We start from the raw sequence: 16,937 nt of genomic DNA on the forward strand, positions 1-16,937 counted from the left end.
ATCTCCTTTCCAATTGTTTTACTTTGTTCCCCAAGATTTCCACGACCCAATTTTACTTTCCGCCAACTTATGGACCTTGTTCGACTTGCAGTGCCCTGAAGAGTTTTCACCGACAAACCTCTCTCATTTATTTTTTCTCAGCTTTCGTCGCCTCATGGTGCCCATGAAGGTTTTCACCAATAAGACTCTCTCATTTTTATTTTCTCTCAGCTTTCGTCGCCTCATGGTGACCATGAGAGTTTTCACCAATAAGACTCTCTCATTTTTTTTGATTTTTCTTACTTAAACTGGAGTGTTGCCCCTGATATGAATTCTCTTTACATTGCTCGACATGGCATCTCTCGAAGACTGATCAGAAGGTCTTTTTTTGGACCGTAATGTGTGCTTTTGGATGGGGTTAGAAAGAAAGGGTATCAAAGGCTCAAAACAATTTTGACACGGGTTTAAAATTACAACTCTTGGAATCACATTTCTTATTACAAGTACAACTTCTGCCCCAGTTTCTTGCTTGGGGATCTTTTGACTTTTATTCTACTATGACCGAGCCATGAGGTTTCCTATGTATCCTTAACAGGAATCAGGTCAAACGTAGTTCACACATGAATTTCCTTATTGTTATACTTTTCACTTCTTTTCTTTTCTCTTTTCTTTTCTTTCTTTTTCTCTCTTTTCGTTATTGATTCCAAAAGAGGGGTATGAAAGAAATAAATAAGGCTCAAAAGGGGAAACAAAGGGTATAATGTTTAGATAGCAGAACAAATTGTCTTCGTCATTTCAATCTTCGAAATAATGCCAAATACAAACAATCAAGAATTATACCAAAGAAATCATACATAATATCTCTTTACTGCATCAGAATTAATAGCCATGTCTATGCATTTTCCTTCGATATCTGTTAAACATAAAGCACCATTGGACAACACTCTGGTCACAATGAATGGCCCTTGCCAATTTGGGGCGAACTTGCCTTTCGCTTCAACCTGGTGTGGAAGAATACGTTTCAGCACCTGTTGGCCCACTTCAAACTTCCGGGGACGTACCTTTTTATTGTATGATCTTGCCATTCTCTTTTGATATAACTAGCCATGACACACTGCCGCCAATCTTTTTTCATCAATCAAGTTCAACTGCTCCAAACGTGTTTTGACCCACTCATTATCATCAATTTCAGCCTCAGCGACAATCCGAAGGGACGGGATTTAAACTTCCGCAAGTATCACTACTTTAGTTCCATATACCAACAAATAAGGAATTGCACCTACTGAAGTACGGACATTAGTATGATAACCCAGCAACGCAAACGGTAATTTTTCATGCCATTGCCTGGAACTTTCTACCATTTTCCGAAGTATCTTCTTTATGTTTTTGTTGGCTGCCTCAACTGCTCTATTCGCCTTGGGACGATATGGGGTAGAATTGCGATGTGTAATCTTAAACTGTTGGCATACCTCTTCCATCAATTTACTGTTAAGATTAGCACCATTATCCGTGATGATCACCTTTGGGATGCCGAATCGACAGATGATATTTGAGTGAACAAAATCGACCACTGCTTTCTTGGTAACCGATTTGAAAGTTTTGGCCTCAACCCACTTGGTGAAATAATCAATGGCTACCAGAATGAATCTATGCCCGTTGGAGGCTGCTGGCTCAATTGGTCCAATGATATCCATGCCTCAAGCAACGAAGGGCCATGGTGCCGACATCGTGTGCAATTTCGATGGTGGAGAATGAATCAAATCTCCGTGTATCTGGCATTGATGACATTTGCGCACAAAACTGATACAATCTCGCTCCATGGTGAGCCAATAATAACCTGCTCGGAGAATTTTCTTTGCCAGCACATACCCGCTCATATGTGGTCCGCAAACTCCTGAATGTACTTCGGACATGACAGCCGTAGCTTGTCTAGCATCTATGCATCTTAACAATCCAAGGTCTGGTGTTCTTTTATACAAAACTCCTACACTTAAGAAGAATCCATTTGCCAACCGTCGAATTGTTCTCTTTTGATCCCCCATGGCTTGCACTGGATATATCCCCATTCTGATGTACTCGTGGATATCGTAGAACCATGGTTCGCCATCAAGCTCTTTTTCAATCATGTTACAGTAAGCATGCTGATATCGGACTTGAATATGCAGAGAATTGACATAAGCTTTGTCCGGATGGTGCAACATTGATGCCAGGGTAGCCAAAGCATCGACGACCTCATTATGGACCCTCGGAATATGCCTAAACTCCACTGATCGAAACCATTGACAAAGATCATGTAAACATTGTCGGTACGGTATAAGCTTCAAATCTCGTGTTTCTCATTCTCCTTGAATTTGGTGTACCAGAAGATCCGAGTCTCCCAAGACCAAGACTTCCTGGACATCCATGTCTGCAGCTAGCCTTAAACCCAAAATGCATGCTTCGTACTCAGCCATATTGTTGGTACAATAGAAACGAAGTTCAGCTGTAACATGATAGTAATGCCCTGTTTCAGAAATAAACACGGCTCCTATCCCCACTCCTTTCATGTTAGCAGACCCATCGAAGAAAAGTTTCCAACCTGGTTTTTCAATTTGCTCCAGTTCATCGATATGCATCACCTCTTCATCGGGAAAGTAAGTTTTCAATGGCTCGTACTCATCATCAACTGGATTCTCGGCCAAATGATCGGCCAATGGTTGGGCTTTCATCGCAGTCCGAGTCACATAGATTATGTCAAACTCTATGAGCAAAATCTGCCACTTCGTAAGTCTTCCTGTCGGCATTGGCTTTTGAAAGATATACTTCAATGGATCCAAGCGTGAAATGAGGTAAGTAGTGTAGGATGACAAATAATGTTTCAATTTTTGTGCCACCCAAGTTAGGGCGCAACATGTCCTTTCCAGGTGAGTGTACTTAACCTTATAAGTCGTGAACTTCTTGCTAAGATAGTAGATGGCCTATTCTTTCCTGCCGGTGACGTCATGCTGCCCCAGTACACAGCCAATGAATTTTCCAGGACAGTCAAGTAAAGAATTAAAGGTCTCCATGATTCTGGTGGTACCAGCACAGGCGGGTTAGACAAGTATCCCTTTATCTCATTGAATGCTTCTTGACACTCATCAGTCCACTTGATCGCAACGTCCTTCTTCAGCAACTTAAAAATAGGCTCACAAGTTGTCGTGAGCTGAGCAATAAATCTGCTGATATAGTTCAACCTTCCTAACAGACTCATCACTTCAATCTTATTCCTCGGAGGTGGCAATTCTTGTATGGCTTTGATCTTTGATGGGTCCAACTCGATGCCTCGCCGACTGACTATGAATCCCAACAGTTTTCCCGATGGAATACCAAATGCACACTTGGCAGGGTTAAGCTTGAGGTTGTACCTGCGAAGCCTATGGAAGAATTTCTTCAAATCCCCGACGTGGTCGGCCTGATGCTTTGATTTTATGATCACATCATCTACGTATACCTCAATCTTCTTGTGTATCATATCATGAAACACAGTAGTCATTGCTCTCATATAAGTTTCCCCAGCATTCTTCAACCCAAATGGCATTACCCGGTAGCAATAAGTTCCCCATGGCGTGATGAAGGCTGTCTTTTCCGCATCTTCTTCGTCCATTAGAATCTGATGATACCCGGCATAACAATCCACAAAAGATCCAATCTTGTGCTTGGCACAATTGTCAATCAAAATGTGAATATTGGGTAGTGGGAAGTTATCCTTCGGACTTGCTTTGTTGAGATTGCGGTAATCGACGCATACTCTGATCTTGCCATCCTTCTTCGGCACAGGCACGACATTAGCCAACCAAACATGATACCGAGTGACCCGAATAACCCTTGCATCCAACTGCTTGGTAACTTTTTCTTTAATCTTCACACTCATATCAGTTTTGAATTTCCTCAACTTTTGCTTGACGGGAGGGAATGCTGGATCCGTGGGCAATCTGTGGACCACTAAATCAGTGCTTAAACCTGGCATATCGTCATATGACAACGCAAAAACATCTTTGTACTCGATGAGTATATTGATTAACTCCTCCCGGATTTTTGGATCGAGGTGAACACTTATTTTAGTCTCTCAGACATTGTCTATGTCCCCTAAATTGACGGCTTCTATGTCATTCAGGTTGGGTTTGGATTTTTCTTTGAAGTGAATTAACTCCTTATTAATCTCTTCGAAATATTCATCCTCATCATCGTACTCTAATTCGTAATCACAATCTACTTCTTGAACTAATATTTCGGAATCAGATTGATTTTAAGACTGGGCTGAGGATTCCTTATGTATACCATGTCATGAGAACCAGCGTAAAAAAAACTGTATAGAAAAGAAAACAAAACAAAAAGGAAAACCATCAGAAATGATGAAGAAAGGGAAATTGTATTTTATTGAATGATAAAAGATAACAAGGTTTGCACACTCAAATAGAGTGAAAAATGAAATTCGGATTACAACCCTGTAATAATCCGTACAAACTTAAAGGAAAATCAAAGCAAACTACCAAGACTCCTTCTGAGTAGGGAGAGGAGTAGCCTTCCAATTATTAAGCTTTGTTGTTGGCCCGACAAATTGCACTTCCGTGTTGCTAGAACCTTCTCCAATTTCCACCATGTTCACACTGTCGAACAACTTCTCAAATCTTTCAATCAACTCCTTGTCAGGATTAATCACAGAACTGGGAATTGTTGTCACTGGGCGACTTCTTGTACCGGACTTGACAAATGATCTGGAAAGACGTAGGACTGGATTTCGAAGGACCCATGTCCTCTGTTTCAATTTCCTAGCTCTTTTTATGTCTGCGGATATGGGCTTGAATCCCAGACCAAATGTTCCCAAGTTTTCAGGAAGAGACACGGGTTGTATGATGCCTTGCAGATCTGACCCCAAACCCTTTCCTGGTACAAAACCATTCTTCAGAATTTCATACGCTACCATGACTGATGCGGCAGTTATCTTTAGATTTGGGATACACTTCCCTTCTGGAACTTTCTCGACTGACATTGCGTCAAAAACTTGGTAGACCCATGGTCCCTTGTCATCTTCCACTTCAATGAATGGCACAATGGTGTTACTGTGAGCGCACAAATTTTCTTCGCCGTGTACAACTATTTCCTGTCTGTCCCATTCAAACTTGACCATCTGATGGAGTGTTGATGGTACTGCTTTAGCGGCGTGGATCCATGGTCGCCCTAATAGCAAATTGTAGGAAACAACTATATCCAGCACTTGGAATTCCATTGTGAATTCTACTGGACCTATAGTCAGCTCCAACATTATGTCCCCGACTGAGTCTTTGCCTCCGCCGTCAAATCCTCGCACACAGATACTGTTCTTATGGATCCTCTCATCATCTACTTTCAGCTTGCTTAGAGTGGAGAGAGGACAGATGTTCACACTTGAACCATTGTCAACCAATACCCAGGTAACCACGGAATCCTCGCATTTTACTGTCAGGTAAAGGGCTTTGTTATGCTCAGTGCCCTCTATGGGCAATTCATCATCAGAAAAAGTGACTCTGTTTACTTTAAAAATCTTGCTGGCTATCTTTTCCAGATGGTTCACCGAGATCTTGTCGGGAACATGGGCCTCATTCAGGATTTTCATCAATGATCGGTGGTGCTCATCTGAATGGATTAACAATGAGAGCAATGAGATCTGAGCTGGCGTTTTCCTCAACTGCTCTACAACAGAATAGTCATGCACTTTCATTTTACTCAAAAATTCCTCTGCCACTTCTTTAGTTACAGCTTTCTTCACCGGCGTTGGATAATCTATAGCTCTTCTTAACTCCTCTAGAGTAAAACACCTTCCTGAGCGAGTTAAACCTTGTGCTTCACAAACTTCTTCTTTGATTTCTTTCCCTTTGTAAATCACGGTCACCCGTTCATAATTCCAAGGAATAGCTTTGTTGTTGATCACTGGAAGCTGAGTTACTGGTTTTATAATAACAGGCTCTGTGCGAGCTCCCTTCACGACCACAACAGGTTTACTTGCAACCCCTAGTACTACCACTTTAGCTTTCTCGGGTTTCACTGCAACAATGCTTGAAGACCCTTTCTCGGCTACCACAACTGGCTTATTGTCTACCCCTTTCAACTGGACCATTGATTTCCCACTAGTTACCTTTTCCTTTGAGCTGGTTTCACTGGAATAGATCATCATTACCGTCTGCGAGGGCTTCTTGGGATCCCCTCCTTTGTGTATCAACTCAATCATATGGGTCTTATGGTGAGCTGGCAGTGGATTCTGATTGATATTTGGTACTTCTTGGGCCTGAACCTCGATCCGATGAGTATCAATAAGCTCTTGCACAGTTGTTTTCAATTTCCAACACTTCTCTATATCATGCCCTGGGGCTCCTAAATAGTACTCACAACTCACCGAGTGGTCAAGATTTCTAGGAGGAGGATTTGGCATTTTAGGCTCAATTGGATTCAGCATGCCCAACTGCCTCAACCTGTGGAAAAGACTAGTATATGATTCCCCCAGTGGAGTGAAAGTCTTTTGCTTCTGTAACCTCTCATTCTTGAAAACTTGGTTTGGTCGAAAACCCGTTCTGGGGGGATTTCTGTAGGCTCTTGGAGGTGGATTTGTGTTTTGTGGAGCTGGGTATGGATTTTGTGGAGCCGGCGCACGCCATTGTTCGTGTGCTAGGGTTTGGGTATAGGTTTGTGCATGATGGACAGAAAAATGAGGATCTGGCGGTAGGTAGTAATGCTGTGGAGGGCTATATGGAGCATGGGGGTAATTTTGGTGGTAGGGTCGTGGTTGGTTATAGTAGGGTGATGGGCCTTTAGATCCGAACCAGGCTACGGACTCAACAGTCGTGACATCTTCTTTCTTCTTTTTCCCAAGTACACCCAAGTGCTGCTTTGAATGGCCTGAATGGTTGCCTTGATCGCTGAATAACTCATGATTTTGTTGGACTTAAGCCCCTCCTCGACCATGCCTCCCATTTTTACAACCTCATTAAAAGACTTGCCAATTGCGGACACCAAATGACCAAAATAAGTTGGCTCCAAAGCCTGCAAAAAGTAATCAACCATCTCGCTCTCTTTCATTGGGGGATCTACCCTTGCTGCTTGCTCTCTCCACCGGAAACCATATTCTCTAAAGCTTTCACTGTGCTTCTTCTCTAGTTTAGTCAAAGATAGTTGGTCTGGAATGATCTCAAGATTATACTGAAAGTGACAAGCGAATGCTTGTGCCAGATCATCCCATGTGTACCATCTTCCGTGATCTTGGCGGGTGTACCACTCCAATGTTGCTCCGCTCAAATTCTAACTAAAGTAAGCCATTAGTAATTCATCCTTTCCTCCGGCTCCCCTTATCTTACTGCAAAAACCTCTCAAATGAGCCACCGGATCACCGTGTCCGTTGTACAAGTCGAATTTGGGCATTTTGAACCCTGCCGGTAGTTGTACATTTGGGAATAAACACAGGTCTTTGTAAGCCACGCTTACCTGACCTCCTAGCCCTCTCATATCCCTGAAGGATTGTTCTATGCTTTTCATTTTTCTGAACATCTCCTCATGTTCGGAATTTTTGGCTGGTCTCTCAGCTTCTCTCGGGAGATCAGAACGTGGATCGTAGGGGTAGGTTTCGGGAGCTTTGAAGGTGGGCTCCGGGGGATAATACTGGTTTTCCTGAGCTTTGAATATAGGTTCACTCGGGGATCTATAGAGTACAGCTGGTGGAGATGCCACAAAGACAGGGGTGACTGGCGGAAGAGGGTATGGAATTGATTTTGGTGGTGGAGCTTGCGGCATATGAGAAGTAGTGCCATGGTAGTGTTGATAAATGGGAAAACCTGGATCGGTGGCGGGATGATCCTGAGACTGAGCTTATGGTGGGGTAAAAGCTGGGTTGGCTGGGTAAGATGGCGGTGATTGCCCTTTGGACCAGGCCTGGTACATTTCGGCCATTTGTTGCTTAAGCTTGAGCATCTCATCTTTCATTTTATTGACGTCCAACTCCTCTACCTCAACACTAGTGTCGACATCTGGGATAAACATGATTTCTGGTATTGGTCCCTTTGATCTGGTTTAGTAATGATAATGTACCAGTATCCTCTATATAAACTAACTGCTTGAATTCTCTGGAAAACAACAAACTTTTTAGTTTTTAGAGTTTAACACATATGCAATTACACGTTGGGATGCAATGCACTTAGGCAATTAACCATTTTCTATCATGCATTTGCTTTGGATGCGTGCGTCATTCCGGCCTCTCATAATTGTGCCCCTTCTTTTAAGCTTCCTTTATTCCATCCTCCTTTATTTATTTTTCATTTCCCCCTTTTCTTTTTAGTAGTGGTAGAATCCTATAGAGATTGCCTACGTATCATGTCCCCGCATGAATCAGACCGTGCGTAGTTCTAGCAGATAAGTGTGAAAGTAAATAAAATATTTTTGGGATTTTCAGCTTTTATAAAAATAGATGCTTTGATCACAAAGACTCAATACTAACAAATTTCAAAAGACTACCAGACTCTGATGCAAAAAACAAAATACAGACTCCGAAATTAAGCTATCATACTTTAAAGAAATACAGACTAACAGAAAGAAAATATAAACCCAACATGACTTACGGACTCCGATAGAAAAGGAAATACCGACTCAAACGGAAAATCATGAGTATATCAATGCTCCTGGTGCCCGCGGGACATCATTCGGTCTCGTCGCGGGCCTATGTGCAAGATCCCTTTGAAGTCGGTCCAAGTTGTTCATTATTTGTTTAACAAAGGTCATCACCGCTGCAAAGAACGTAGTGTGAGTCATATCCTCACAAATGTGGCACTTAATAACGATGTAGTCTGCGATGTTTCTAATTCTCTCTCTTATGACGCCCTTTTCTTGTAACAAAAGCCCAATCTGCTGGGCCCTGGCCTCCAAAGTTTGCTTGGCTGCATAATTTTGTTCCTGAAGTTGTTGCAAGTCTATTTCTAACTGCGCCAATGTTGTGCGTTCCCTTTCAACCTTGAAGTCTTTTGCCTGCTTGATCACTTTGTTTTCCGTGGCGATGACCCTTTTCTTCAACCCCGCGACCTCATCATCGTACCTTTCTCTTAACTGTTTAACCAGACATACCCGTTCATCTGCATTTTTAGCCAATTGTTTTTTAGCCCTGGCCAGTTCACTTTCTGCTTTGTTCAAATAGAAACTATAGTTACTCACTTTCTGCCTTAGGTTAGCTACGAGCTTTTCATCTCTGTTACTTCAGACTGGATTTTCTGCTGCTACTTTTAGTTTCTGAATTTGAGCTCGAAGGGCCTCATTTTCTTTGGCTAGCCTTTTTTTTTCACCCCCATCCGCCGCTGCTTGTAAGCCATTCTCGAATTTAAGGTCTTTGACTTGCTTTTCTAGCTTTCCTATTGTGGCCCTGTACTCGTTTTCTTTGGCCAACCAATCCCACGGTTCTTGCGATGCCTCGACGAATTCCTGAATGTGCAGTTTTTTGGCCGGTCTTTCTGATTCGGCCCTTGCAGTGTTCTTCTTTCTATACCAGTCAAGGTAGGCGGGTGAGACCTCGCCTTTAGATAGATTCCGCACTCGGGTACTTGCCGTCAAAATACTGGCACTCGTTCCAAATAGAACGAACTGTTTTTTTGTGAAATTGGCCGTCGAAGCTAATCTCAACCGCGTGGATACTGAGATCTTCATCTGGATGCATCACCTGACACCTTCCTAATTGTCTTATCACTCGGTAGGGAGCATAAGGCTGAATACCTCGAAGACCCATTAGGAGGAAGTAAGGACCTGTGGCGGCTATATACGCAATTTCTTCAACAGGAAGCCAACCTAGTGTCCATTCTATTTGTCCCGTAGTGATGGTTCAAAGGCGGGCTATCCATTCTCCAAACCCCTCCGGTAACTTAAACCCTGAAACCCTTGTGTTGAATTATTCAACGCATCTTTTCTCTGCGGATCCATAACTCATATACTGAGGGTTGTGGTACAAGTGCTCGATCATCCACATTTGTAATAGCAAATTGCATCCCTCGAAGAAGTCTGCCCCAGCTTTACAAGCTGTGAGAGCTCGGTATATCTCAGACACTATCACAGGGGCGAGAGTGCTCTTGGCGTTGGTAACCAAGACCTTGACGACTCCAACCACCCGCAAATCGATATTCCCGTCTTTTCGGGGAAATACCACAAGGCCTAAAAAAGCTACCATGAAGGCGAAACGCCTATGATCAACCCATTTTATTCGGTTTCCTTTGCTACAAACCCCGCTTGTCGGATCATTGAACCCTCCTACATGCTCGTACCTCTGGTATATAAAACGTAGAGTAGCAAAACCATCCTCCAACTCAAAATACGGTACTCCCTTGCTTATCTTTAGCAAATCCATGAACTTGTGAGAGTTAACGGCTCTTGGGGCGATCAGATACTTATGCCTCAGCCCTTCAGTACTTCCCATATAACCTGCTATCTCTTCCAAGGTTGGGGTGAGTTCAAAATCAGAAAAGTGAAACATGTTATGGGCCTGGTCCCAAAATGTAACCAAAGCCTTTATGACATCTCCTCTGGGCCTGATTTTTAACAACCCGGTAAGACCTCCTTGATGTATATTGACCTTATCTTGCTCTGATTTTCCCAGATCTTCCCACCACATGCGCAACTCCAAAGGGATCTTGTTCGTGACTGCTATCGGCAAACTTGGACTCGTGCTCATTCTGCACATTTATTAGGGTGATTAAGCAAAAATCAAGACTTATTTGACTCAAAGACAAAATTGACACACTTTTTCTTTTCCTTTTTTTTTCAAAAATAAAATCCGGTTTTGCAAATACGACCTTTCAGCACCTCGAAGACGAAGATTTTAAGGCTGTATTGGCTAACCGGTGAAAACCTTGAAAAATTACCACAGGCAGCTGTTCTTGCAAAAACGGCCTTCCGGCGCCCTTTTAGAGACATTCGGCTATTTCTGACAAGAATGAAATCATCCTAACTATTTCCAAATAAAAGTAAAATTTTTGTTCTTTTGGATTATCTTTGCAAAAAGGAAGTTGGACCCGATGGGGGTTGCCTACGTATATCACACCCTGTGAGAATCAAACTGGCGTAGTTCGGGCAGATAAAACAAAACTATTTTTGAAAAACAAGCCTCTTTTTTTTTCTTCATTTTTCATTTCATAAAACAAACTGTTTTTGAGAGCAAACCCCACCCCCTCCCCCCTTTTTTCAAAAATTCGGCAGAGTTTTGGCACTATTTGAACATTCAGAATAGGCGATTAACTCTCTTTAACCCTCATACTGCTATTTATCTTTCCATACTCTTTTCTTATATTCAAAAGCCGGTCAACATGCAAATCCGAAACAAATAAATGCACAAGTAGCAAGTAAGATGCATCAGGATGGTCTTTTCACTTTTTGTACACCTATCCTAGACAGTCCCAACCCCTGTGTTGAGTCTCCAAAGTCAAAATGCACGTGATGCAGACAAACGTTCCTACTAGGGATTCGGCATGAAGTCTTGTTATACTAGGTTAAAAACCTGGTTTTATTTGTTCTAGACCTGGCTTACCCGAGCGGACAACTCGAGCCGGGGGGGGGGGCTGCGTACCGGTAACCAAAAGATCATCCGGCTTTGCAACTTGTCCGAACCTCATTCTATTTGGGATATGACACTAACAGAAAGAAGTCACGACCAGCGTGCACTCCTCGGGAGAGAGAAGAGAGGGGTTTTGTAGCAGTTTAATATATATAGTTCAGACAATATCAAAGCGGTAAAAAGCAACATTTAGCACATTAGGCTCAAACATGTAATAAAATCAGATAACAGATAAAACCAAATATAACAATTCGTCTAAGCTCGAATTCTTGAACCCTGAACCAGAGATTTTGGGTTCGGTCCCCAGCAGAGTCGCCAGAGCTGTCACACCTCCTTTTTACCTACACCCCCGGAAGGGTATTAAGGAGTTTTTCCAATTAAAGGACAATCTAAACAGGATTATTATTAAAGATTCAGAGTCGCCACTTGGGAGATTTATGGTGTCCCAAGACACCGGTTGAATCCCGAATCGAGGAAAATATTGACTCCATTTAACAGTCCGCGAACCAGAAATCCGGGTAAGGAATTCTGTTAACCCGGGAGAAGGTGTTAGGTATTCCCGGGTTCCATGGTTCTAGCGCGGTCGCTCAATTGTTATATTCGGCTTGAATTATCTGATTTTAAACAATTATGAACCTATGTGCAAATTTTAACTTTAACCGCTTTTATTCATTTTTAAGAGAATTGCAACGCCATCAAAACACGTCTCGAGCCACGTCACATAAATGCACTCGTGATTCTTGACGTATTTCAACATCGTTGAGATCTTGATTTGGGTCACATAAATGCGCACCCGAGTTTAGGAAAGTAATATTATTAAATGGCGTGCCTAAAGCAACTACGCATTTTTTAACTTCGCGATGGCCGTGGAAATTTAGCTAAATGGCACGCCTCGATTTCTAAGGATTAAAATTGATGACACAAGGGCCATGGATTATTTAATGAAAATGGCGCACTTCAAGTTTTCTATAAAAAAAACTAACTAGCTTTGGGAGGGCCATTGATTATGGAAGGTCAATATAGATAGATGTATAAAGATTAGTTTTTGACATGTACATCAAATGGATTCTACCAACATGGGTCCTGAATTCCAAAAATCCTTATACGTTTTGTATTTTTTTTAAATCAAAATAAAAAGAAACTGATGATATCATGAAACAATTGTATAGCAATATTACATGAGCCAGAATACACAAATGACTTGTACAAGAACTAATAATCAGTTCAACATTTGTTAGGTGCGTGAATAGTTGACTTAAACGATTATACTTCCAATTCACGCAATACACTTTCAATGCTTAAAATAAATAAAAAAACTCATGTGCTATTGACACATACAGCTTCAATTGACTTTTCGCTAAAATTCCAATTTTTATACACTACCTACTAGTTATACGAGAACTCATGTAAATCTTTGAATACAAATGAGATCGCAGCTAATCATGAGAAGCCTATCAAACATTCGTACATGGACACAAGAATAGGAAAACAAACCATCGGACAATTTGAATCACTTAGCATGAGTACATGTTTGTCAATTTACAACTGTGACCAACTAGTGATTACATCTGCTAAATGATCAGTCCCCTGCAATGACTAAACTCCACAATGCCATACAAATACACTTCTATTCTGATTAGCATGACTCAATTTTAAAGAATTAACTGACAGTAGGATTCAATGAACTAAGATTCAATTCCAGCATCAAAACAAACCATATCATCATAAAAGTCCATACATTTCAGAAACTCATAAGAGAGTAGGAAGCAAAATACTTATTTCCTTCGACAAATAAACCTTGGAACAATCTTAACTAGTACATATTTATCAATCCAAAAGATCCAGAGTTAGCTATATTCAACCAGGCTCAAATCCAGACCTTAAAGCAAAAACAAGCAACCAACCAGATATATTTAAAAGGCTTCAACTAAAAGAGATACCCATCCAAACTATCATGTAATCTGCAATATTCAGAAAGTTATTCTCTTGATCACATATTCAGGGGTGGAGGGGTGATGATCAAAACTACCTAAATGAAATAGAAACAAACAAGTAAACTAACACAACACAAATCCTATTCAAAACTCCATAAATCCATCTTTTATATATATTCCAAGCCAAGCTTTACATTAGGTGGAAATAGAAGCGAATACCTGGAAAAGAGGGTAAACAATGAAGAAGTGAGATTCAGCAAGCTCAAACAATCAGCAGTACAACAGATAACCTCAGATTCAAACCAACAGGTGTTGAGATCGACCCCAGAAACCCATAGAGCATCTACTTGTTCAACCAACTTCACATCCCACTCAAAACGAAATCCATTCTACTTTAAACACTCGAATGAACTAAACTAGACTGGACAGATTGAAAATTTGAGAAAGAAAAATCGAAACAAGAGAGATTAATGAAACAGTGAATTAGGATTCATTTCAGGAATTCGAAATCTAAGAAATTAACAAGATAACTTAATGAAACAATAGTTTCTACAGCTGCCTGGTATTTTCAGAATTTCTCCTCTCAGTATTTTTAGAGTATCCGGATCTCCCTCCCTCCTATTTTAGAATATCCAACTGTTGTGTATATCTTAATGCTTATCTCTCTCTATCTCTGCCACTCTCTCCTCCAATGTTCTCCTCCCTCCTTTTCAGAATGTGTTTATGTGTATTTATATTCCTAAAACTCATCCTTTTCCAGCTCTTAAAAGCACTTCAACAATTAAGAAACAATTTTCTCCCATCACCCTATGATTTTCAAACACTAGAACAGGAATCTCAGTACCCCATTACCCCCCTTTCCTATTATTCTATTCAGCTGGTATGGGCAGCCTGATATTTAAATTAGGCGTGCCCTGACAGCCCATGTTGCTTATGGTTTTCCACTAGTAAGGCATTAATCCAACCTATCATTCTCCTTTTTCATTAGTTAATTCAAAAGGTTGTCAGTCCTAGTTTTATTTAATGAGTTTTCCCTATCTCATTTCCAAATTACTCCTCTAAAGCCTAATCATTTGATCAAACACCTGACCTAAATTTTAACATTGTAATGAAAATCAACAAATACCTCACACATGAACAATTAAGTTGGCAAGAAATAATCAGTGAATGAACCAGAAGTTTAAGCAAATTCAAACAAAACATAGAAGGAAAGACCTAAACAGACGCAAAAGACAAACAAACAATCAAAAGAAAGTAGCAACTTACTAAGTAGATTTGAAATTGATACTGACATTCCAACTCACCCCAAGATAGTTAATCGCTCGTTCCTTTTCAAGAACTAGCAACCATCATTATCTGGTGGTAAGATGTCCTTGAAATGTTCAGAAAAACTCGAGAATAATCACTCCAAGGTTCAGACCTCAGATTGAAAATTTGAGACAATTGAAAGAGATTCGAGGGGAGCTATGCTGAGGTTCGGAAAGAGGGGTTCATGGGGATTATATGGTGTTGATTTGGGGTTGATTGGGTAAACTAGGGTTCGGGTCCGATCTTCGATCTGAAATTCGAGGGATTTGGCAAAGCTTCGAAGGCAATGGTTTGGGGATTTGAGGTGATGAGGTGAAGGAGAATCAAGGGTGTTAATTTGGGGTTGTTTGGGCCACCGGAACCGCCGTGAGGCGATTTCCGGTGGGCGGAAGAGGGCGGCGTGCGGTGGTGCCTGTTCTTGGTCTTTGAAGAGACGAGTGGGGGGGGGGGGGTTGGTATATTAAAATGGGGAATTAACCGGGGCCGTTGGATTAGAGGGGATCGACGATCCAGATTGATCAAGGGAAAAATCAGGGTCGTTTGGTGGCTAAGTGGGTGATCTAGGTATGGGAATGGGTCGGGTTGTGAGAAAGGTTTGGGACCGTTCGATCAGGCTGATTCAATGGCCCAGATTAGAGCATGTCCAAACGACGTCGTTTTGGTTGAGGCTGGAGACGGACCGGGTTGGGGGAGACGGGTCTGGGCTGGTTTGGGGTGTATTTGATTTGGGCTTTGGTGGTTAAATTGAGTTTGGCCCAATTTGATTTCCTTTTCTCTTATTAATTCTTTTTCTTCCTAAATTGTCTTCAAAATTAAAACCAAAAATCCTAACTCAAATTATAAAACCAAAATTGACTTAAAATACTAATCCACTTTAAATAATATTTATCACAAGTAATTAAATACTAAAAAAATAAAATAATCACACAATTTGACATTAAACACTTTAAAAATGTAAAATACGTTATTTTTTGATTCTTTCATTTTTTTAAAAATAAGTAATTTACTACTCAACTAAAAAATTATAAAATTAAATCCTAAATGCAAATGCAATCTATTTTTTTGTATTTTTCATTTATTTAAACATACAAACATGCACGAACTCATGCAAATAATGACAGAAAATACTATAAAAATCCACAAAATTGCAAACAACGGAAAAAATTATTTTATTTTGAATTTTTTGGGAGTAATTCTCATAGGGCAAAAATCACGTGCTCACAAAAATCACTTGATAGTGAGAATTAATTGAACCCACAACACTATAGATCCTCTTAAATTGATCAGAGGAATTAAAAAATTTTAAAAAAAAATTAAAAATTGCACCCACAGTATCTCTATTGTATGAGGAACACGGCCTCGCATAAACTAATCTATAAATTTAGTGTTTTTAAGAGCATCTAGGGTCTTTCCACTAAATATTCATCTAATTCCACCTACAATTTTAAGTTTAGTTTTTCTATTGTTATTTTATTTGAGAAAAATTAAACTCGAAAATTCAAATGAATTAAAATTTAGAAATTTTGAACAGTACGTGCTCCAACTGAACCAACCTAGCTGGTGACATTTACCATGCAATTGTTCTTTGTTTAATCTTCAATGTTTTCTTGTAACATGAATGTCAATTTCCTTGAAATATAGTCTGCACCTAGAAGTAATACTTAGTAGCCAAAAGTTAAAATATTCTATCTCTAAAAATTCGACTTGATATTCTTCATCAACTTGGAGTACTCCTCGGGCTCTTTGGTACGAGTGATAAGGAATAATTAATTTTGGGATTAAATTTAAGAAGAGTTTATCCTATATTTGGTTGGGAGAAAATTACAGTATAATTAATCCGAGATTATAGTGTTTTTTTATCCTCGTGAAAAGGTGGAATAACTAATCCCGGGATAATTTTTTTCCAACTAAACGACCCCTCATGAATATCTATTTACTTTGAAAAATTGACACTTTTTTAAGTGGATTAAAAATATTCAACGAAATTCGTAGAAGAAAGAAAAAGATCATGTATAAGATGAATTTAGGAATATGTCCTCCACCAGATGTACCATTCCTAGGATCATCAGCTCATGCAATTCTTTGTTTTATTCATACATAAAATGACAACCAACGTAACTTGTGATGCAATGCCAACATAAAAACTCCAT

This window comes from Nicotiana sylvestris, chromosome 8 (genome assembly GCF_000393655.2).
Source record: "Nicotiana sylvestris chromosome 8, ASM39365v2, whole genome shotgun sequence".
Classification (NCBI taxonomy): domain Eukaryota; kingdom Viridiplantae; phylum Streptophyta; class Magnoliopsida; order Solanales; family Solanaceae; genus Nicotiana; species Nicotiana sylvestris.